This window comes from Mesocricetus auratus, unplaced genomic scaffold (genome assembly GCF_017639785.1).
Source record: "Mesocricetus auratus isolate SY011 unplaced genomic scaffold, BCM_Maur_2.0 Super-Scaffold_100011, whole genome shotgun sequence".
Classification (NCBI taxonomy): Eukaryota; Metazoa; Chordata; class Mammalia; order Rodentia; family Cricetidae; genus Mesocricetus; species Mesocricetus auratus.
The window spans coordinates 79,904,679-79,926,167 of NW_024429195.1; the positions used below are offsets into that span (position 1 = coordinate 79,904,679).

At 42.5% G+C, this 21,489-nt stretch overlaps 1 long non-coding RNA gene across 1 annotated transcript; it reads left to right on the plus strand.

The window, feature by feature from the left end:
* The first annotated feature begins 573 nt into the window (after positions 1-573).
* On the plus strand, positions 574-14,643 carry LOC106020955. Its single transcript, XR_001196340.3, has 3 exons — positions 574-698; positions 6,082-6,259; positions 11,357-14,643. It is a non-coding gene; the product is annotated as an uncharacterized LOC106020955 (long non-coding RNA).
* The last annotated feature ends 6,846 nt before the right edge of the window (positions 14,644-21,489 follow it).

The window sequence follows — 21,489 nt, forward strand, 5'->3', positions numbered from 1 at the left end:
TGTATATTAGACCACGTTAGAAATAACTACTGAGCAACCTATGGAAACATTACAAATGACAACTCAAGTGAAAAAAACTGGTTTTAAGACAACGTGGAGAGAGTGGACAGAGATAGGGTTCAAGTCATGGTCATGAGCTACTTAGAATACGGCATTGATTATGACTGGGAAGTTTCCACTTTCTCTGGAACTCTGAGCATCTTCTTTTGTAGATTAAGACTCTGTCATCATTATGTCTGCTTAAGTGTATGCAATTTTAATCAAACCTCAAGGAGTTCTCTTTTCTCCCTTCCCAACAGGATGCTGTCAACTATAAATATGCCTTTAAATTATATGTTAGGGACTATATACTAGCAAGTATTTATTCTGAAAATGCCTCATACCGAGGTCTCTGTGACAGATTGTAAGGATCTGCGAGACCAAGTGGCACTGAGGTGCTGCAGCTGTATATAGAGGGATGAGAAGGCTACGAGGATGAAAAGGAAATAAAGAGGGAAGGGGATGAAGGGAGCAGAGTTTCAAGAGCATCCCTGCCTCTGTAAATAGTCTGAAAGTAGATGCTTCATGTTGCACTGTGATCCAGATTCTCTTTTCCACTTCCATATTCCTAGGAAGACTGTTTTTCCTCTGCAAACGTACTCTACTTGTCTTTCTAGGTGGTGCTGAGCAAGACAGACACTCAGATCCTTAGGATAAAGGTGAGTTTTTTTTAAGTTCTTATCAGCCCCCATGCTTGATCTGTTCGTCTGTACTTACTCTTTTTCTCTCCCCCCTCTCTTTATCGCAATTCTTTACATTTTCATGTGCTGGATATTTCATTGCTTCTTACAGAGAATTCGGTGAATAATATGTCATAATGGACAGTAGGATACAGGGAAGGTGCTTCTAGCATGGGTCTGAGGTGTGGAAGCTCAAGCAATCTTGACTTCACTCTGAAACAAACTGGAAAATAGGCCGTCAGAGTCTCCCTTCTTGATCCTCTGCCACCATCATACCACAACTTGTGTGTATGGATTATCTATCACTCCCTGACCCAGGTGGGGAGCTCGGCTGTTTTAGACAACAAAATGAGAAGTCACTCTGATACCCTGGAGCCTTGCTTTCATAGTTTTGCTGCAGGACATTAGACTTGATTTAATTTGAAAATAATATAGTAAGATGAAAGGAAATCCCAGTTGAGCTACTCGTTTTTTAAAAGAGTTTGAAAAATAGATAAAAATGAGCCCGGGACCTAAACCTCAAAGAAGACCCTCGGAAGGATGGAGGCAGAGGAGGCCAGATGTTTTTCTCATCTGTGTCATCTCTCCTCTGGCGTGGGACAAAGGGAGGGAGAAGAGCGCAGCAGACAGAAGGCAAGCCAATTTGTTGATGCTGCCCTCTCATTTAGCTCATGGAAATTTCATAGCATCTAAGGTCTAACTTTCCCCCTGGATTTGAGGGGAAACCACCTATAACCCACTTGAACTAGTTTCATGGAAGGAATTTTGTTACTGTGCAAAATTTCACCCAAGATTAATTGAACTTGACATCCTGAATGTCTTTCGCATGATGTACTAAGGTAGTGTTTTTGAAAAATGTCAGTATCCGATACTTAGTGTGTGGTTTTTAGATGTCCAAAGTATTCCCTCTTCTCAAATTGCTTTTAAGAAGCTGGGATGCAATACATAGCTTGATTTTCTTTATTTGAGATGAATCCCCACCTTGCTATAGCAGTACTGAATATTCTCCCAATCAACAATTCATCACGATAGGAAAAAAGATACTGAATGATATCCAGAGCACCTGGCTTGGTTTCAACACTAACCTTTCTATAATTTACGGGAAATTAGAATCACAGGCCAGCTTTACATTGAATGGAAAGTGTGCGCTACCATCTTGTGGATGAATCATAAATAACACTGAAGGACTCCGCTCACCATCTATACTGCCACTACCCTGTCTAGGTTTCTATACATTCTGGATGGCCTGGCCATGTGAGTTGGAACTTTGTCAACAACTGGGTGCATTTAAGCGAGCTCACCGAGGGAATTTTGGAACATAAATAACAGAAACCTGTTTCCTCAGTTCCATCTTGTCTCTGTCCCCCTCTGTTTTATGATTTCTTTTTTTATTGCAAAACCAAATTATGGGTTCTGGCCTCTGGTGTTGGGCACATAGTTTGCTAAGGGTCTATCAATGGCAGGGTTAGGATTGCACAGCATGCAACGAAGTTTTGTGCCAAGAGAAATTTAAACCCCCTGTCTCTCTCTCTTTCTCTCTCTCTCTCTCTCTCTCTCTCTCTCTCTCTCTCTCTCTCTCTCTCTCTCTCTCTCTCTCTCTCACACACACACACACACATACATGCACGCACATGCGCACAGTACTTTCTAGGTACTAAGGGAATGATCTTTGAGAATGTGGAAGCATGAATGTTGTTATCACGGTTATATAAAACTTAGAATCATAGCCTCTGAGAGCAGGCAAGGACATTCACATATGTTCAATCCAATCACTCCTCTAGTGCTTGAACCACTTTTAAAACATCCAGAAAGTCTATAAATATTTAATGTCTAATGTGTAAGCAAATAACAGTAATGGTAGCCGTGTCAAAGACAGAGAAACAGGAGATTTCTAATGCAAATGCCCATGGATATGTATTTTTGGTTGAAGTATATTTTTGCTGTGACCAAAAGATGTAACTGGTCTTGCATAACTTTCTTAGCTATAGAAACGAATGAGGAGTTTTATTTGTTCATGTTTTGTGTTGATGGAGATCAAAACCAGGAACACATGTCTCCTAGCTGAGAGCTCTACCATATGGTTATCTCCAGCTCTGTTTCAAAGATTATAGGGCCATTCCCTTTTAGTATACACACACACACACACACACACACACACACACACACACACACACACACACACATACACACACACATTTCAACATTGTACATACAACAGAAAGCGATTCCCAAAGAACTGGATTCCTTTCACTGCCCTATCTATCATGAAGAACTGAAGCTTTGCAAACAGAGGAAGTCCTAAAGCGATGATAGTTATAACAAAGACAACACAAGCAACACTAAAACAGGCATTTGTTCCTGATGCAGATACTGGAAAGAGAGGGAGAAGACATGAACTTTGAACTTTGTCTACCATACTGGATGATTATTCCTAGCTTCTCTTGGTTCTGTTCTCTTTTAGCTTCTTAAACTTCTTCCTAATGAATCTTTCGAACGTTTTATCATGTTTTGTGGCCAAAAGAATGTGGTCTGTGAAGCTCTACTCTAAGATATGCTCTGCTCTACTCTAAGATATGAGGAATCTTCCAAAGAAGAGATGGATACAAATTCCGCTTTAATTCACATTAAAATAACCAGCGCTAAAGCACATTGGAATCAGTTAGCAAATCAAAACCTTCCATATCAGATGGGGAAAAAGACCTTTCTCTAGCCCCTGTTTCCCAGGATTGGACATGGTATTTCCAATTTCCATACCTTTTTATATGAATGATATATTTTTGGGTGCTGGTGTCGCTGCTTTAATTATAATGTTATTTAGATCTGAAGAAGTCTTTGCAACAACCTTAAAGTTTTAGGATAAGTCAAGATTATTTTCATCTCCTTAAGAACTTATCTCCAAACTCAACAGCTTCACATGCAGAATATTTATATGCAGCACTTTTCTTTTACTCAGGGCCTTGCTAGATGAGTACTCTAACCCTGGGCTGTACCTCCAGTCCTTCACATCAGCTTTTGAAGTGTGTCTTTGTTCTTTATTTTAAAATCATGTGTAATAAACACAATATACTATGAAAATAAAAGAACTACATAAATCCTGATAGTCACTAAAAATTAAAATGAATGGTAATATTTACATAACACCTATCATACATCAGATGATCTGTCAAGGTTTTCCATAGCTTGTCTCCAAATTTTACAGGAGCCTAATCATCACCATTTGGGGTTTGATGGTTGCACATGACTCATTCATGTCACACAGTTAGAAGTGACAAATTTGGACTCAAATGTGTGTCCTGTTTTATGTCATGTATAGTGTGTTCTTAAAGACCGAGTATATCCTTGATGAGAGGATAGTAAATTGCATAAAGCAAACTACTCAGCTAGCAACTGCCTCATAAGGATTCTGGTGAGGTCATATAACTTGGGAGACTAGTCTCTTGGTTTCTTCCAAGATTAGAACTTGGGAGAAAACTCAAAGTTGGTGACAGAGAGAGAGAAATAGATGGCTGACTACAGATATGAGAAGGAGGGAGGCCTTCAAGAGATGAGGTAGGAAGAATGGAATACAAACCTTGAGCCTAGAGAATGCCCATGGTGGATAGAATAAAGAAATGAGCCTCTGATCCATCACCAAGCTGAGATTAAAAAACCCCTCTCCTGGAGATCAGAACCCTGAAGTCCAGGCAGATGAGTAACCAGTGCAAGGTCACGGACAAATAAGCAAACTCCTGGGACCATAAAACTGGGTCTGTGCCTGACACCCAATCCCTCTTTGTCTATACCTTATAGTACAATCCTTCGGCTTTTCTAAACTCATCATTTCCTTTCCATCAGGTAAAAGCAACCAAATTCTAGCACAGCCTACATTTCCACCACTGTTGCTCTTCGAGCTTTTTTGTTCCCTAATCAAATAACTCTGTAGGAAGCTTGTTGTACATGGAGGGCAGGAAAGCAGACAGTGGAGTTCAGTACTTGTTTTTTCATCTAATAACCACACTCAACTGAACTGATGTCATAGGCAAATTACTAAAGCAAATTACTTATCCCTGAAGAAATGCATGAGGCCCATTGTTTCAGTCCATTAATGATCAGAAGCCTCATAAACTCAGGTCTGCCAAAGCCAAAAGCAGGTGTGTGTAATTGGGAAAAGGCTGCAAACAATCCTGGATAATAGATTACACTTACATGATTCCTTTGTCCTTCCAACTCTAGAGCTAACATTGCATTTCACAGGGAAGTCATGAAGAGGCAAATGCTGAGAGGATTTCTTTACTTATTATACACTAGAATGAGTCCTCTAAGATTAGTGATATTGGTTGTGTACTTAGATTCCACTCCATGAAGGGTGTGGTGTGGAAAGGTAACTATAGCTATCTGCTTCCCTTGTGATCCAGAAGACCCTCCTTTCTGACTGTTTTCAATGAGAAAGCTGGCAGGAAGAGCTTGGCCAAACGTCGTCTATTCAGCTACTCTGAGAATTTTCTCAATTTGCTTATACTAAAGCAGCCTCCCTTGGTTCCTTGGATAGCTTGTTATCTTCTCTGACACGTATTAGCTCTCCCTCCTTAGAAGACTTATTGTTCACCAAAATAATACTTAAATGAATCTCCCCCGTTTACAAAGTGCTTTTTCTTTAATACATAAAGATACATACGTGTTTTCTTTCACACATATGTGCATGTACACACACACACACACACACACACACAATTAAACACATGGAGGCATCTTAAATATCCTGAAAACAGCCGATTAATTCCTCCAGGGAGTCCACAGCTTCCATCAGCCATTGAGCCAGAAATGCATTCTTCCTTCGTGCCTGGATGAGTCTTCAAGATGTTAGCTGATGCCACCACTACTGGTGCATAAAATTTGGTCATTAAGTGCTCATCCGTAAAGACATTGTAGTGCAGGCTTCATACTTTTCAACCCAAATCTCCCAGCCTCAGAGGTGGGAGAATAGAGGTACCAAGACAGTTCACCCTCCTACAAGAGAGGTTCCACCCCACATCCTTCACACATAACCACTATTTATTTACCTCACCTCCAAAGAAAAATGCCTTGCAATATAGAGCCCCAAACTACCAGCTTACCAGCTTCCCATGTGCTGTACTATGAGATCTGGGGGAATATGTCCCCAAGAAATACGTTCCCAAAGGTTGTTGAAATATATAGTTGTTTCACACTTCTTATGATGCATTGAGAACTCCAAAGCTAGTTCCTTAGCTACTCTACTTGGGCATTGGATAGCTAGACTACAGGGCAGTGCCTCTTTATGGAAAGTCATCCCATAATTAGAACCAAGAATCATTTCCAGGTGTCAAGAAGTTTTTTCAATGTGATTTTTCATCCTTTATCTTAGAGCCCGTATATCTTCTGAAAAGATGAGCTCTGCAGAGGCAAGAACCTTGTCTGTCCTGTTCATTCTTGGGTTTGCACATCCCACACATGCCCAGGTCAATGCTTGCTGGAGAAATTGACAAAGAACCAGAGATGATCATATCTGGAGATTTCCTTCTCTGGAATATCAGAGCTGCAAGGTGAGTATCTCTGAAAAATGGGATACATTTTTCAACTCTCCTGGCTTACCCTTGCTTAGGCTCTAGAAATTTATTTAATCCTCTAACTCTGAGAAACTTTTAGTGCTAACATTGATCAGAACTTTTGTGAAGAATAAAAGTAATGCATTTTTGTTTAGAAATATGATGTGCCCTCACTGGATTTTCCTGCATTCTTCATAATAAAACTTTGCAAAGAAACACTTGTGTGTGAAACAGGGGCTATTTAAATAGCACTTTTATCATTTATAATTGAGCACATGGAATGAGATAATGTTAAATAAATGTCTGGCATAAACTAAGAACTTGGAAAGTAAGTTATCCCATTTTCTAATATGTTTACCACTTTCACTCTTAGAATCACAATTCTTACAGATTCTTCAACTCTGGATAGAATTCTTTCATTTCCTTCAACTTTTTGTGTACTTACTTTCTCCTTCTAGATTGTAAGTTCCTTAAGTTAAGAATCATGTTTCCAGCACAATGTCCTCCAAAGTCTGTGGTTGTGACAGCATTTTCAGCCTGAGTTATGTGCCAGTAGCCATGAAATGTAAAGTGCCATTGATGGGCAGGCAGATTCTGTAGCATGTACCTCCTCAATCTTCATGGTGTTCCCATGTGTCAGGGAGCATTAGCACCACACTACAAATGAGTTCTGATGCTGTGGAAATTAAGAAACAGGCACTCACCTGGGACTGAAAGGACAGACTGTTTCCAAAGCTCATGACCTTCCTTCACAGGCTAAGTTCTAGAATTCTCTAGAACTTCTGGAACAGCTACCACATCACACATAATAAAACAGTGCTCCTCCAGTTTTAATGAGGACATGGGCGACCTGGTGGTTGTAAGAAATGGCAGTTGCTGGTTCTGTAAGTCTGGGCTGGCCCAAGGCCCTGCATTTCCAGCCAGTCTTCAGGTAGGGCTGATAGTGCTGGTCAGAGTGTTTTGGTTTGCTTCCCCTTACATCATCCACCACCACCACCACGGGTGGTGCATTCCCACCATCCCATTGCTATGAGTTGCATAGAACTGAGTAGTGGCTTTAAAGGTCCTGGCTACCCCAGATCATTATCTCTGTCTTGTTCCTTCCCTTTGTCTCACAGTCTCTCTGTCTCTCTGTCTCTCTGCCTCTCTCTCTCTCTCATGTCCCCACTCCAAGATGGCCTTTCACCCCCTCCCAGTAAGCCTCTTGCATTAGGTCTATTGCATGGAGTGATCCCTCAGCAGCAAACCTTGGAAGGGCCAGGCCACAGGTTCCTTTTCAACTGCTTTACCCTAATACAGAGTTCATGAACTGGGGGCCATGCCTGTCAACAGTTAACGTATAAGATGTACAAGGTCCCTAGAATCTATGTCTTCTAAAATTATTGGAGTGGGATGGGTAGTAAGGAAGTGGTAGTAGCTTAGGTCTTGTTTATCAAATTCTCTCAAAACATACACATAGATATGTGTTTGCCCTCTCTTCCACAATGTGTCTTTTTGTGTCTGTCTCTGTCTCCTTTTCTCTTTTTGTCTGTCTGTATCTCCCCCACACACACACACTCACACACACACACACATACACACAATGTGAAGCAAGAAGAAAAGGCACAGGTATTTCCACACTGGGACTGTTTCTCACCTCTGCCATATGACTGTGACTGGAACTCTTTCCCAACCATAATGTGTAAAAAGAATGTTTGGCAAATGGGTAATGACCTTGCTTCTTCCCAAACTACATATTCTATATAGATCTTGATCCATATCCACCTTTCCTATCGGAAAGACACTTAAGCATCACTCAACTCTGTCAGGTGACATTATTCTTGACTTGAAGGAACAGTCAAGACTCACTGACTCTGAAAACCTTCCCTAACCATTGAGCTCCAGGGATATTTCTCAATAACACATGATCAGTTCTGTGACAGACATAGTGAGCTGGTAACTAAGGTCCACCATCCATCTCTCTACCACCCCACCCTGAGAATGTATACATGCCTATTTGCTCTACTTTTTGTGACCAACCTTGCAAAATGCTTGTGCTATGGTTCCCCAAGCATGAGGTCTGGGTTCTCTTGATTACCCTGTTGGCACTTGGTCTTGGCTTCTTTTCAAGCCAAAGGCTTGGGTGGTCTTTAAGAAACCTGAGAAGGCCATTAGCAAAGTATCATCTCCCCAAAGTGACCTTTTGTGGAGCCTCAAAGGAAAACCTGCCACCCCGACACCCAGCCTTGTTGTCTTCAGGTTGTTCTTTGGTAGGAAGCTGGAAGAGTTTGAAGTGATGCAGATGAAAATGCTAATGGCCAAACAAGCCTAAGAGAATACCCCCAAAATGAATGCCTTATGTTGATAAATCAACCAATAAATACCTAAGAAAGGCCTAGTGTGCCTGTAAATAACTGTAGCAAAGTCAAATCAGTAGAGTTATCTATGTGATTTATGTTATTACTTTTAAGAAACCTATTCTTACACATCAAGTTTTAAAAGTAGAGCCTAAAACTTCCAGCCTAAAAACATAATATAGTCCACAGATCAGTTTGATTTGGCTTGTAGCGTGTTTTAAAACTCAAACTTCGCATTTAGAGCCATACTTAGGGGTTCTCTTTAAAGACTGAACACTCAGGCAGACTTCTTCTTACATTAGCATTTTCTGTAGTCCCCCCCCCCCGTTCCTATTGCCTTATGTTATGTTGTCTGTGTGACTCATTTAGGAACTTGTGTTTCCTACACTGTCAGGAAAGTATGTGTCTTCACAAACATATGTGACAAAAGGAACTGTACCAGCCCTCAGCTCCAAGGGTGGGATGCACTCGTACTGTCACAGCCTAGTGATGTCATTTCCCACTCCACCACTCAGTGTCTCAGCTGGGACTGACTTCACCACGGTTTCCACCTGATCCAAAGGTGGCCCATCCCAGAGCTTGCCAACGACTTCTGGCCTGGCAATAAAAGTGAGCCAAGCTAACACATTCTTTGCTCAGAATATTGGAATTATAAAATGGAGCCACTGTTTCCAGCCAGTGAGGGAGAAAACCGCAGAGACTGCGAAACACACTTCAGCACCCCAGAGCAAGCCAAATGCCTGTGAAAACTCAGCTATGGAGAAAGCCTAGCGTGGAGGAAGATAGAACACACGCACCAAGAGAACTGGTAGGAAGACACTAGGTTGCCTTGCAAGGCTGAAATCCACTCTATTCTAACTCTGATAAAAACCTGTTGGACTTCATTCCAGGCCTTGGATATTGGTGCATTAAGGGGATCCAGACCTTGTGCCTGGACTTCTTAAAGAAGTAATGCTCCATGTTTCCTTGAGGCAAGCTCTCCCATTCATGATAGAAATGTAATGTGAGAATGAAGCGTTTATTGAGTGTCATCTGTATGTCATCCCCTATGATAGAGCCCAAGAGGGAAACAACGATGTCTAAAATGTTTATTACACCCAAAGAGCTAAAACTGCTTTCAACAGATACTTTACTAGTTATTCCATTCCTCCACTGTGCCCGTGATACAGGCAAAAGAGCGGAGCAAAAGCTTGATAACCTTCTTATGGTGAAGCCAGAAGACAAAGATCCACATACTACTGTAGCATAACAAGGACCCGAAATTAACAGCATATGCCACTCCTTAGAGTCCTGGGGAGAAAACTGAGTCTTCTTACTGGGAATAGGGGGGTGATTAATAAACCGGGGTCTTAACAAATGAGAAGGGACAACAATAGAGAGAAGTTTGCATGTAGCCTCTGCCAAAGGAGCATTGTTGGTGTGCATGAAGGAACAGGAAAGGGATAAAAGGGGACAATGACAACAGTTCCCTCCACAGACTCTAGGCACACTCCTGGGAGGCATCGTACTGCCTCCACCTGGAATGGGGGGTCCTCCTTCCAACAGTGGGAAGCGTGAGGTGGAAAACGAAGCAGTCAATGTGAATCTGGAATCTTCCCCGAGAAGCCTGCTTTGGATGGGGCTTCAATGCTTTTGTTTTTCCTTTCTGTTTTTAACCTAGCATTTAAGAGAGGGTGAGAGAGCAGTGAGAACCTCTCAGGTTTAAAAAGAAAATCTGTGGAGTCAGGACCCCCTTCCAAAAGCAGCATGGAGAGCCTGGAGGGAGGGACTTCAAGTCTACAAGTTCCACAGGATTGATAGCTCACAGTGGAGAGCTGTGGAAAAACCCTGTTGATAAGGCTGTCTGGAGCCAGCCAGTGGAAGGCCTTGGATTTCAGGACAGAGGGTTTGGACTGTGTCCTGGAGGCAGAAGGAGCCAGAGAAGACTGGGAAAAAGGGTGGGCTCGATGAAAGAGGTCCTCAGTCACTCAAGAAAATCACTAGCACAGCTCATTCTTCTCCTCAGAAAACAATCACAGAGCTTAGCGTCAGATGTACCCCCTATTCAGCAAAAACACATATACCAGCCCCTGCAAGGCTCCCGTGGGGAGTTCACGAGTGCAAGCTCAAAGCATAATATGTGCTTAACTTGGCACGTCAGCCTGTCTATGGGTGATGTGTGTCCTCAGACGAGGACAGCCTGATAGGATTAAACACCCTCCATCAGTGTTCCAACTCTCTCACGGTGCCTTCTCTGCCATTCGGCCTCCCACTCTGCTGCTTCTAGGTATCTAGAGTAAAGGGCTCAGGAGACAGATGGTTCTCTCTGCTAGCAGTACCTGTGTGCCACGTGGACTCACAACAGACGGCTTCGCAGAACTCCAACTATCTTCTTAAGGCCTCTGGGTATCAAGGTGCTCCTAGGAGTCCGGCACATGGTGTTAGGCACTTGGCATGTAGAGTGTGGCAAGTGTTCAACATAGTAACAGTGTTTATGATGCATATGGTTTTAGCTGCCGGCTTGGTTCTTTTCCTTTTCGCTCCCATCCTTCTTCCCTAAGGCCATCCTTCTAGTCTCTCATTTCTCCCCCCTAGAACTGCGGGTTCTAGTCTTCACTTTGTCTTTCCCCCTTCTTTCTTTTTACTTTCTGTCTCCTTGTGACTTTCTTTTTCTCTACAGGAACCGGGAAAGACAAGGGTGTGTAGGCGGCCATGGCATCCCTCCAAGGAAAGTGTGAGGCTTTGGGCAAAATAGATCTCTCGTTTCTTCCAAACACAGGTCTACTCTGAACAACCTCCAGGCTTAAGACTCCAATCCAACTTCAGTGGTTTCAGCAGAACTCAATGAGAAAGGACCCCAGGGATGTTCTGCTCTTAGTCTTGTCTTGGAGGAAACCAACTTTCTCTGAGTCGACTTGTCTCTCAGAATGGGGCACCATGTTCCCTTCCTCAAGTCACCAGAACCTCAAAGAGGCTCCTCTGAGCGAAACGCCTGGCTACAGACTTCACTAAGGACCTGATTTATCCCCAAATGATCTATTGTTATGCATCAAACATGTTTTCCCTAAAAACCAGCTGGCAGGCAGCACCCAGATAAATTACTACAAGATGTAACCAGACAAGCTGTTCAAAAGGAAAACGGTTCTCTGTGTGTAGAGCTCAGGAGAGCACATCTATAAACATGTGTTGGGAAATCGCTTTGGTGTAAGTTGGCTGGAAGAAAGGGAAGGCTGCCCTAAACTACCAGCTTGCTGTGATATGGGACAGTTCTTTTGAGGTCATGGCCCATTGTCTCAGTGGCAAGAATGAAAAAACAAGTGTCTGAAGAGTCTTGAAGGGAGTAGGAATAACAGGCAATTTCCATAGACAGAAGCAACGCAAGTCAGACTCTTGTTTGTGGAAAGAAGGGGTTACAGTGATTTTACTTCGTTGCTCTTCTGCTATATTTCGAATGAGTAGTATCACACTGCAGTATAGTGCTACACTATTTGATATGGCAGAAAAGCTTCCAGATGTAGGATCATAGAGAAAGAATAACAAATCATTGCCCAACAACATGCCATATGCTATCTCTGTGATCTTGAGCATCTCTGAGATTCTGCCCTCATTTACAAGATCAGAAGGTTAAGTATGTATGACCTGTCTTGACAAGGTTGTAAGAGTCATGTCTTGTCTTGGAGAAGTCCATCCTTTGCTGTGGGAAGATATGGAATGATAAAGTGCTTGCCATGTGCCCATGGGGACCTGGATTAAATCTCTAGAACATGTATAACAAAGACCAGGCATGGTGGTACATGCTTGTAATCCCAGTACTAGGGATATGGAGACAGGCAGAAATCTGGAACACAATGACCAACAAGCCTAGCCTATTTAGCTAACTCAATGCCAGTGATCAACTCTGTCCAAAAAACATTACAGCTGGAACCTGAGGAATGACACCCAAAATTATTCTCTGACCTCCACTCTCAAGTGCACACATACACACCGACTCACATACAAATAAATGCACATGTGCAAGCACGCATACACAATAATTATATTTGAAACATGGTATAAAATAATTTCACTAAGAACAATACCCAGGCATGATGTGTTAAAATTAAATTAATGTCCTTAGTTCCTCCATCATTCAGACACATTCTAAGTACTCAGGAGCCACATAGGGCTTGTGGCTACTGTGTTCGGTCGTACAGATGCAGATTGCTTTCATTCTGCCCACAGTTCTACTGAACAATGCTGTTCTAGAACCTGCTAGATGCAATGAAAACATTTTATACATAATTGCCTCCTGCCTCTTAGTTTTCAAGTATATTTGCACATAGCAGTAAATTAAAGAATTATCTACCTAGCAAAGCAGAAATGTTCCTTGTTAGCCTATTGGACAAAACTCTTTATTTGGTAATCTAACCTGGCTATGTCTGCAAAGCATTGTGATTACTGGAAAATTAGAGTAGAAAAATAGATGGCTTCTCGTGTCCTTAGTGAAACATCACCAAGCACAAATGTGGGAGACCTTGACTGCAGCCACAGGTATCTCAGCATCCATGACAGTCAGAATGACAGTGAAATGAAGTCAATGAAGATGAGAGGTGAAATAAAGAAAAGCACCGAGAGAATTGCCACTAAACACTTTTTTCTTTAAGCATAACAAGTGGAATGTAAATGGACTTGTGCTAACATGGTTATAAACCTTCTAATGTTTCATTTAACTTCCTTGGAAAAAATCCCAGTGTAGATGAAATGCGCCCCAAGAAATGTAACTAAAGCTTAGAGGCATCCTCAAGAGCATAGCAGTTACTCCAAACCTACATTTCTCCTCCTCGTCTCGGTCTTCCTCTTCTTCCTCTTCTTTACTTTGAGGACCAGCTTGTCTTTCTGGGGTGGGTCTAACACATTGATGCTGCAGCTGATAAGAATGTGGCCTGTGGAGGAAGGACCTCTTGGTCTTCAGAACATATTTTCTTGTAAAGGATGGAAAGCAAGTTCCAGTAAGGTGGCCTTCAACGGTGAGAAGAAAAACAACAACAACAACAACAAAACAACAAAAAAAGATAGTCACTACCTTTATTAAATGTGTGCTTATCATATTATACTGGTCATATGACTTAATCAGCATATCCATTTAGCAGAAGAACGACAAAGATCCCCATTCTATACACGGAGGACTGGATGGTTGAGAAGTCACTAGAGGTCACAAACTGGTAAGCAATGGCGCCAAAACTTGACCTTGGGTGGTCCAGCAAGAATTCACATTTTCAATCCCTGGCTCGGAGGTCTGCTAGGCTAAGTAAACTCTCTGTGGTGTGGCTTTCTTGTGTACATTTCCAAAAATAATGGATTTTTAAATGATATTTAGGGTTTTCCTTTTACAGTGTTTTTGGTCATTGTAGGAAATAGTCCTAAGTATTACAGAAAGACACATTAAGAATAATGACAGGGCCTGGCAAATGGGTCTGTGGGGAAAGGCACTTGCCACCCAGGCTGACCTCAAGTCTATTCTCAGAATCTACATTGAAGAAGGAACCCAAATTCCTTGTCCCCTGACCTCCACATATGTGGCATGGCATTTGCATGTACACACACACACACACACACACACACACACACACACACACACTAAACAAATTATTAAAATCACACTAGAAACACTTCTTTTGTGATCAGGCATCTTATATGTTCTGTGATAAAAAGCATTTGTAAATAAATGAAAATATCAGAAGCAAATTCAGATGATGAGATCTGTTGCCTTTGAATTAGCATGCTATGTTTCAGAGCTGCAATGCTTTCTCTGTGGGCTCGGTCTCCAGCATTGGCTTTGATGGAGACGGTAGAACTTTTAAGAAGTTGGTCTTAGGCCATTGGCGGTGGGGGCCTGACCCTGAAAGGGCTATAATGCAAGCCCAGGCCCCTCCCTTCATTTCTTCCATGTCTCCTCTGCGTGACTGGTGTTCCATCTGCTCCTGTAATGGCTTGTTGCCTTTAGGCCCCAGTGCAATAAAACAAGCTACCATGGACTGAAAAAATCTTAAAACTGCGCACACAAATAAACCTTCCCTTTTTTATAAACTGCATGACTCGGGTACTTTGTTATAAGAAACAGGACAAATCCACTGTGTGAATAGACTTCAGGAACCTTCACTTATAAAGGCTAGGGAATCTGGGCAGGGTGCTGTCTGGAAGACCTGACAAAATAATCATGACTCATGGAAGTCCCAGAATCGCTACCCTACCAAAATTTAAGTAAAGAGGGCTGGAGAGAAGGCCCAGCAGCTAAGAGTGTTTACTAGTCTTTGGAAGGATGGGAGTTTTGTTCCCAGCACCCATGTCTGGCAGCTAACAACCAACCACCTGTCTCTCCAGCTCCAGGGGATCCCATGCCTCTTCTAAACTCCTATGACATCAGCACTTGTATGCAGGCAACCCCACACAGACACACCACACACACATCATTAAAAATCATTTTTAAAGTATCTTACTTTTTTAAGTACAAATATATTCCAGGCTTGGCCAGGAAGCCCCCGGTGAACTGTTCATACATTATGTGCCAGAGACAGCCTTCTCAGCTCCTTGTATACTCTGGTTCCAATTCACTTTCACGGAAACTCAAAGGTAGCAGGCTACTCTCCTTATTCCATAGAGGGAGAAAGCAAAGCACAGGTGGTCTGTTACAGTGTCCCAGGAGACTCGGCAGACACGGACACAAGGTTCTAAACTAATGGAGTCAGGCCCCAGGCACAGAGTTTTGTGGTACTTACACTGTACTGCACGCTGTGTCACTGTGTGTACAACCTCTTCCTCAGTGGTTTGCAGGACATTCTATGAGAAGCTGTTTCCTGGAGATATTTGTTGGTTCTTTTTAGAGAACCAATGTTGTTACAGATTTGAAATGTTAACCTAAGTTGTTACAGATTTGCATGTAACAATGACATCATACAACCTGAAGGTTGCATTTAGCAATATACATGTGTATACATATACATATATGCATTTGACAAATATTAATGGGGAAGAAAAAACCTCCATGAATTTGAAAGAGAGCAAGGAGGGGTGTGTGGGAGAGTTTGGAGGAAGGAAAGGAAGAAGAAAATGTTGAAATGACATAATCTTAAAATTTAAATATCTGTTTCAATTATAAAATAATGGAAAAAATTTGAATAAAATTCCTTTCTGGTCATATTCCAACTTGAGACCTTACAGTAAGTACAACACCTGGAAAGTTGTTAAAATATACATTTAGGATCTGGGAATCTTGCTCAGTGGTCAAACATTTGCCTACTATAGGCTAGATGCAAGGCTCATTCTATTCTTAAGTGTATGTAGATGTGTATTCTATCATCTCATGCTCTACCTTCAACATGACCAACTCAGATTCTGCATTTTTTTTTGGTTTTACGAGACAGGGTTTCTCTGTATTGTTTTGGAGGCTGTCGGTCCAGCCTGGCCTCGAACTCACAGAGATCCGCCTGCCTCTGCCTCCCGAGTGCTGGGATTAAAGGCGTGCTCCACCACCGCCTGGCCCAGATTCTGCATTTTAACAAGATGAACACCTGACACGTATATAATTCAATGTCTAATAAATATTTACTCTTTCATTACAATATGACCATCACGAACTCTCTCAATTCTGTAACAACTTGAGTACCATTGTCTAAGCAAGAATACCAGGTAAGCTTCTAGCAGCTTAAATGCTGGGGGAAAGCACATCATCTGAGCTATGGAGAGGCTCAGTGGTTTGCAGTATGGTTCCTTTTGAGAGCCTTAGTGCCCTGCTTTTCATACCAGTTAAGTCACAGTGGGACCCTGCCACTGGAGAGTTTGAAGATCTTGAGAAATGAACTGCAATATCAGAAATAGAGTCAATGTGCTTTTGTTGGCCCCAGCCTTTCTTATGAGATAATTCCTCTTGGAGAACCGTCTTCAGTTGAGAAACTCTTAACATGTATACTCTCAGGTTAAACTGTCAACCCCTTTCCCTGCAGGAGGTCTGAGTGAGTAGGTATCCCTTCTCCAGGGCCCATTCACTCCCTCTTTTGTGTTCCATTTGACTCGGTGTTCTGGGATAAGAATATTGTATCTACTGTATTCAACATGAACAAGATCAGCAACATGAATACTCATTCCTCACTGACCATGTGTCCAGTGCTGTATACATTCCACCTTTATTAAGAACAAGTTCAATATAACTATCTCCATTTTAAAGGTTAATTATCTGAGGTGTGAAGAAATAAATTGGTTGGGCTAAGCTCACATTGTTTGCAAGTTGTGCCAAATGCAGTCCTCAGCACATCGGGTGCACAGTGATTTTCAGAATAGATGTGTGAGCTACCCTTCTCTCCAGTTTCCCTACATCATCTCCAGTGAGATTTGAAAAAAACAAGACAAAAAACACTGACATTCTCTTTCCCTGCTCCTTACCCCTTCTCCATAATTCCAGGAGCACAGCCATGACATCTTTCAGATTCTCTGCCCTAAAACAAATGGTGTGAATGTCCTGATATTTCTATGCCAGCATAGTGTCAACTTCCACATTGATGACCTGCATTATAGCTTGCTTCACAGAGTCTGTTTAGAGGAAAACTAAATGAGAGGGATGCTTGCTGTCCCTGTAGTATTCCCAGAGTGTAAGCTCTCAGTATAGAGCTTTGAGCATTGTTTCTCAACCTGCAGCAAGAGGACATAGCAGGGCATGGAATTGTGACAAATAATTTTAAGTCTTTAGTCATGTCATGCAATTTTAGATATGCAAATATACATTATTCTCCTATCTTAGATATACATTGGGCTGTAGGACCAATGGTTAATTCATTTAAAGTTATTACCAAATCTACCTACCTTTAACTCAGTAATCAAAAGCAGCAGCATTGATGTATTCTGTGTTTCTAAATGTACACTGACTACATACAATGTATGCAGATTATCTCATTTCATGCTCCGTCAGTGCTTTGAAATTTGTACTTTTATTTATATTCCATACATGACAGTCATAAGGTATTAGAAGTATTGAAAATAATGTTTGCAACATGAAAGAGTTTGGAGACTGAACAGTTGAAGATTCTCAGGTCAGTTCCAGGACAATAGTAGAAAGAAAGAGCCATATGGACTCAATGTGTCAGGAAAGTGGGGCTGAGATGGGGGACAGTGCCAAAAGTCTGGGGATGGTTAATGATCCAAGGAAGCAGTGGTACGTGCTGAGAAGATTAGCAAGACCTGAACAATGTTGGAAGGTGGGGTGTTGATACAGCCTGTTGGGGCAAATGGATGATCATCTTGGGAGAGACTGGGAGAGTATACAAGAGGCCCCAGCTCCCAGGCCTGAAAGGAGTGGCTTCATTCTTACTCTCATATTCACTGAGTCCCAACTGATTTCTGGGTATGAAGTGAATGACCGGAATCTGCTTCTAAGCAAAAGATGTAGTCTATCTGAATCAGAATTGGGTGGCACAAATTTTTCAAATCTTAACATAGTCCATAATTTAAAACTGTGACCAGAGTGATGAAAGGGAGGGAGGGTACAAGGTATAACAATTATGAGCATACAACAGGGAAATCTGATCTCATTTGGGGTGTAGAAAAGTCTGTCGTGGAGAAAGACTTGCAGAGGGAGGGGGAAAAGGGAACATTCTAAGCAAAAAGAACAGCTTGTGCGAAATGACAGAGGTAAAAGAAAGATGACTCACTAGAGAAAATGAAAGAAATCCATTATGGCTTGAGCCCCAGATGGTGAGAAAATACTGCTGTCTTGGAAGAAGCAGAATTCTCAGAAAGTTTGTGTGGGTCAGACTTTCTACCTTGAAAAATAAGCAGAGACTGATCCCAGCCCATGGACACTTGAGTCCAAGTTAAGACCAGAAAAACTGAGACTATTTACCTAGGAACTGCATTTCTTCAATCTTCCTTCTCCAAGTATTCTCAGGGTCCCAAGGCAGCTCTCGCTCCACTGCTTGACAAAGACAAATATCTAGGGTAGGGCCAAGAATGGAAGGGTTCAGTCTTGGAACTGTCTCCTTTCCAAATCACTGGTGTTCTACTGGAATTACTAGGGTTCTGCTGAGCTTGTAAAAAGTGCTTTAAATACTGCTCTTCAAATTGAGGTCTTGGACCCACAGAGTCAGAGTCCACAGGTAGGGCTTGGGAATGTGTCCAGTGACTCTGTTTTCATTACTTTTTATGCTGCTATGACCAGAATGCCTGTCAGAAACAACTTAAAGAAAGGGGAACTTAATTTTGGCTCGTGGTTTCATGAACAGGGTTGTTTGGGGCCATGGCTTTGCAAGAGCATCATGGGAAAAGAGTATGGAGCAATAGAGGAAAGCTGTTCACTTAGTGAGTGACCAGGAAGCAGAGAGAGACAGGATGCCCTCAAGGATAATTTACTGGCTCCTAGTGGCCCACTTCTATGTCTCACTTCCTGAGGTATCTACAGTCTCCCCACACAGTGTCCCCATCTAAAGACCAAGAATTTGGGGGTGACTCTGTGGGGACTTCATAGTCAATCCCTCCCAAAGTCTTGCAGTTCCAGTTCCAGCAGTGCTGATTTAGAGAAAGGGTCTCCCCATGTGAGGGACCTGTAAAAGCTTTGCAATTCTAGATAAGGATTCTATCCCTGGGATTCTGGTTTCCTGGTTCAGTGTGTAAGCTGGATTTGGACCTTCTGAAAAACCTCTCCAGTGTTTCTGGGTTCAACCAAGCTGGAGAATCAAGACAGAAACTGGTTCACAAACATCACCCCACATGTAGTCTATAGCAGAGGGATCTGGGGGAGCTTATGAAGTAATCCCCAGACCTATAGCAGTCCTGTCATGCCAGAGTTTATAAGAATAAAGTCCAAGAACAGATGCTTAAAGAAAATTCTCCTGGTGCTTACAATCATAAATGAGAGTATCTGGTGATTATTTTTTTAATTTGCCTAGATTCCAGAAGCCCTGATAGGAATTGAGCTTCAGGGATTATTTATTTCTAAAATGTTCCAGGTGCAGCTGCTGACCTGAGGCCCACGCTGTGGGTAGTACTAGGAGTTCAGGGGATATAATGAAAGAATGTATAGCTATTCCCTAAGATCTACCAAGGACCACACCCAAACCTGCCAGCACACAGAGCCTGATTTACAGGTCCCTTCCCCTTGCCAAATATCACTTTCTCTGGGCCAGGGGTTGGGACTTTGTCATCTCTGTATCTCTGGCATCTAAACCCAGGACTTAGCACATGTTAGAAGCCCAACAAGTGTGTTCTGAGGTCATCAAATACTGTGATGTCCTTAGGGCCCGACCTTCAGAGCCTCCCGAAGGTGGGATGTTGCTGTAAGACGGGCTTTCTGCCACTTCCATGCATAAATTCCAACTGGATGGGATCCAGTGTGAAACTGTGTGTTAACAAAGCCTTCTCTGTAGGGGGTAGGGTCAAAGCAGGTCTCTGGAATATTAATAATTCCTCACAGTGACCACAGCTATGGTATTTACAGAAGCATGAGGCACAGGAGACAGTCTGAGGTTGCTCATACAGCTACGGACTCCAAGGACTTAACTCTGCTCCAAATGGAGCATGTATATTGCTGGACCCTGCCAAAAGCCATACGGAGAAATGCACCAGGCCTGGTGCTAAAATGACATGAGAAAACCAATTTGACAGCAACGGTCAAAAGCAAAGGCGCAGCAGGAACAGAAGAGCTCTGGGGGATTTTGCTCATGCCTTTGGAACAGGGGAGGTGTGCCTGTGCCTCTCAATGGGGAGGCCCAGGCTGCCTGGAATTTGACGAGGACTTATTACTTCCGAAACTTTTTTCAAGCGTTTGGTTTCATCCCCCGAATGGATGTTTTTCTCCTGGATATCTTTTGATCTATGACTATTTGTATAGTTTGTGAGCTCCATATTGAGATGGGTGTGGGAGAGAGCAAAGAACAGAGTGGGGAGAGAGAGAGAGAGAGAGAGAGAGAGAGAGAGAGAGAGAGAGAGAGAGAGAGAGAGAGAGAGAGAATGAGATAAATAGGAGGAGGAGGAAGATGAAACACAAAATTGGGAAGGTGGAAGAGTCAGTTAAGGCTAAGATTAGAGAGACCTCAGACTAGGACTTTTCTTTATCTTTGGATGGATGATGTTTGCATAAAAGAAGTATCTTAGTGTCTTCTGAAGTCTAGTTATGTAATAAATGCCTTAGCGTGTCACCAAGAACAAGGGACTTGTATTTTTGGTCTTTCACAATAGCTTACTCTCACTGTCACTATGAAATATCACCTCTAACTTTTTGTTTTCTAACCCTATAACTCTTTGCAGCACCCTCTGCTCCCCATTCTCCACTCCATGTGAGGTGTGAACACACCTGACTTTCATTCCATGCACTCCGTGTTACCTACAGACAAGGTTTCTACCTTGTATCCCTCCTTCCTTTCATCACCCAAAGCATTTCTAAATTACGGATGGTATTGATATTTGGATAAGTGCTGTATGCATCTTCAGTCAATCCAGGAACCACATTTCTCTTGCTTAGGACCATATCTCAGTCACCTGCCTTGTCCCTGGAACACAGGGAGGACACTGAGTATATGTGAAAACGGAACCACTGATGGGCCTCTGAGGCAGTACGCACCTCATTCTCTTTATCTTACCCAAGATGGATGGCTACTGGCCTTAAATGGGCCACCTGCTTCAGCATCTCTTTGGCTTCGCTTCAGCTTTGCTTCGGCACTGGGGGAGAAGGGTAAAAGGGAAGAAGAAAAAAAGGCGTTTCACAGGCTAATTCCCGAGCCTGTTACCCAAGCCACGTGTCACACCGCGAATGAGCAAAGGGGACCACTTGACAACGCTGACTTTTTAAGCCATGACCCAGATGACATCGGATCCTAGGAAAACTTGTGAATCTCAGCAAAACCAGCCTGCAGACTCCCCAAAAGGCTTTGTCCCCTGAGAACTGGCTCATAA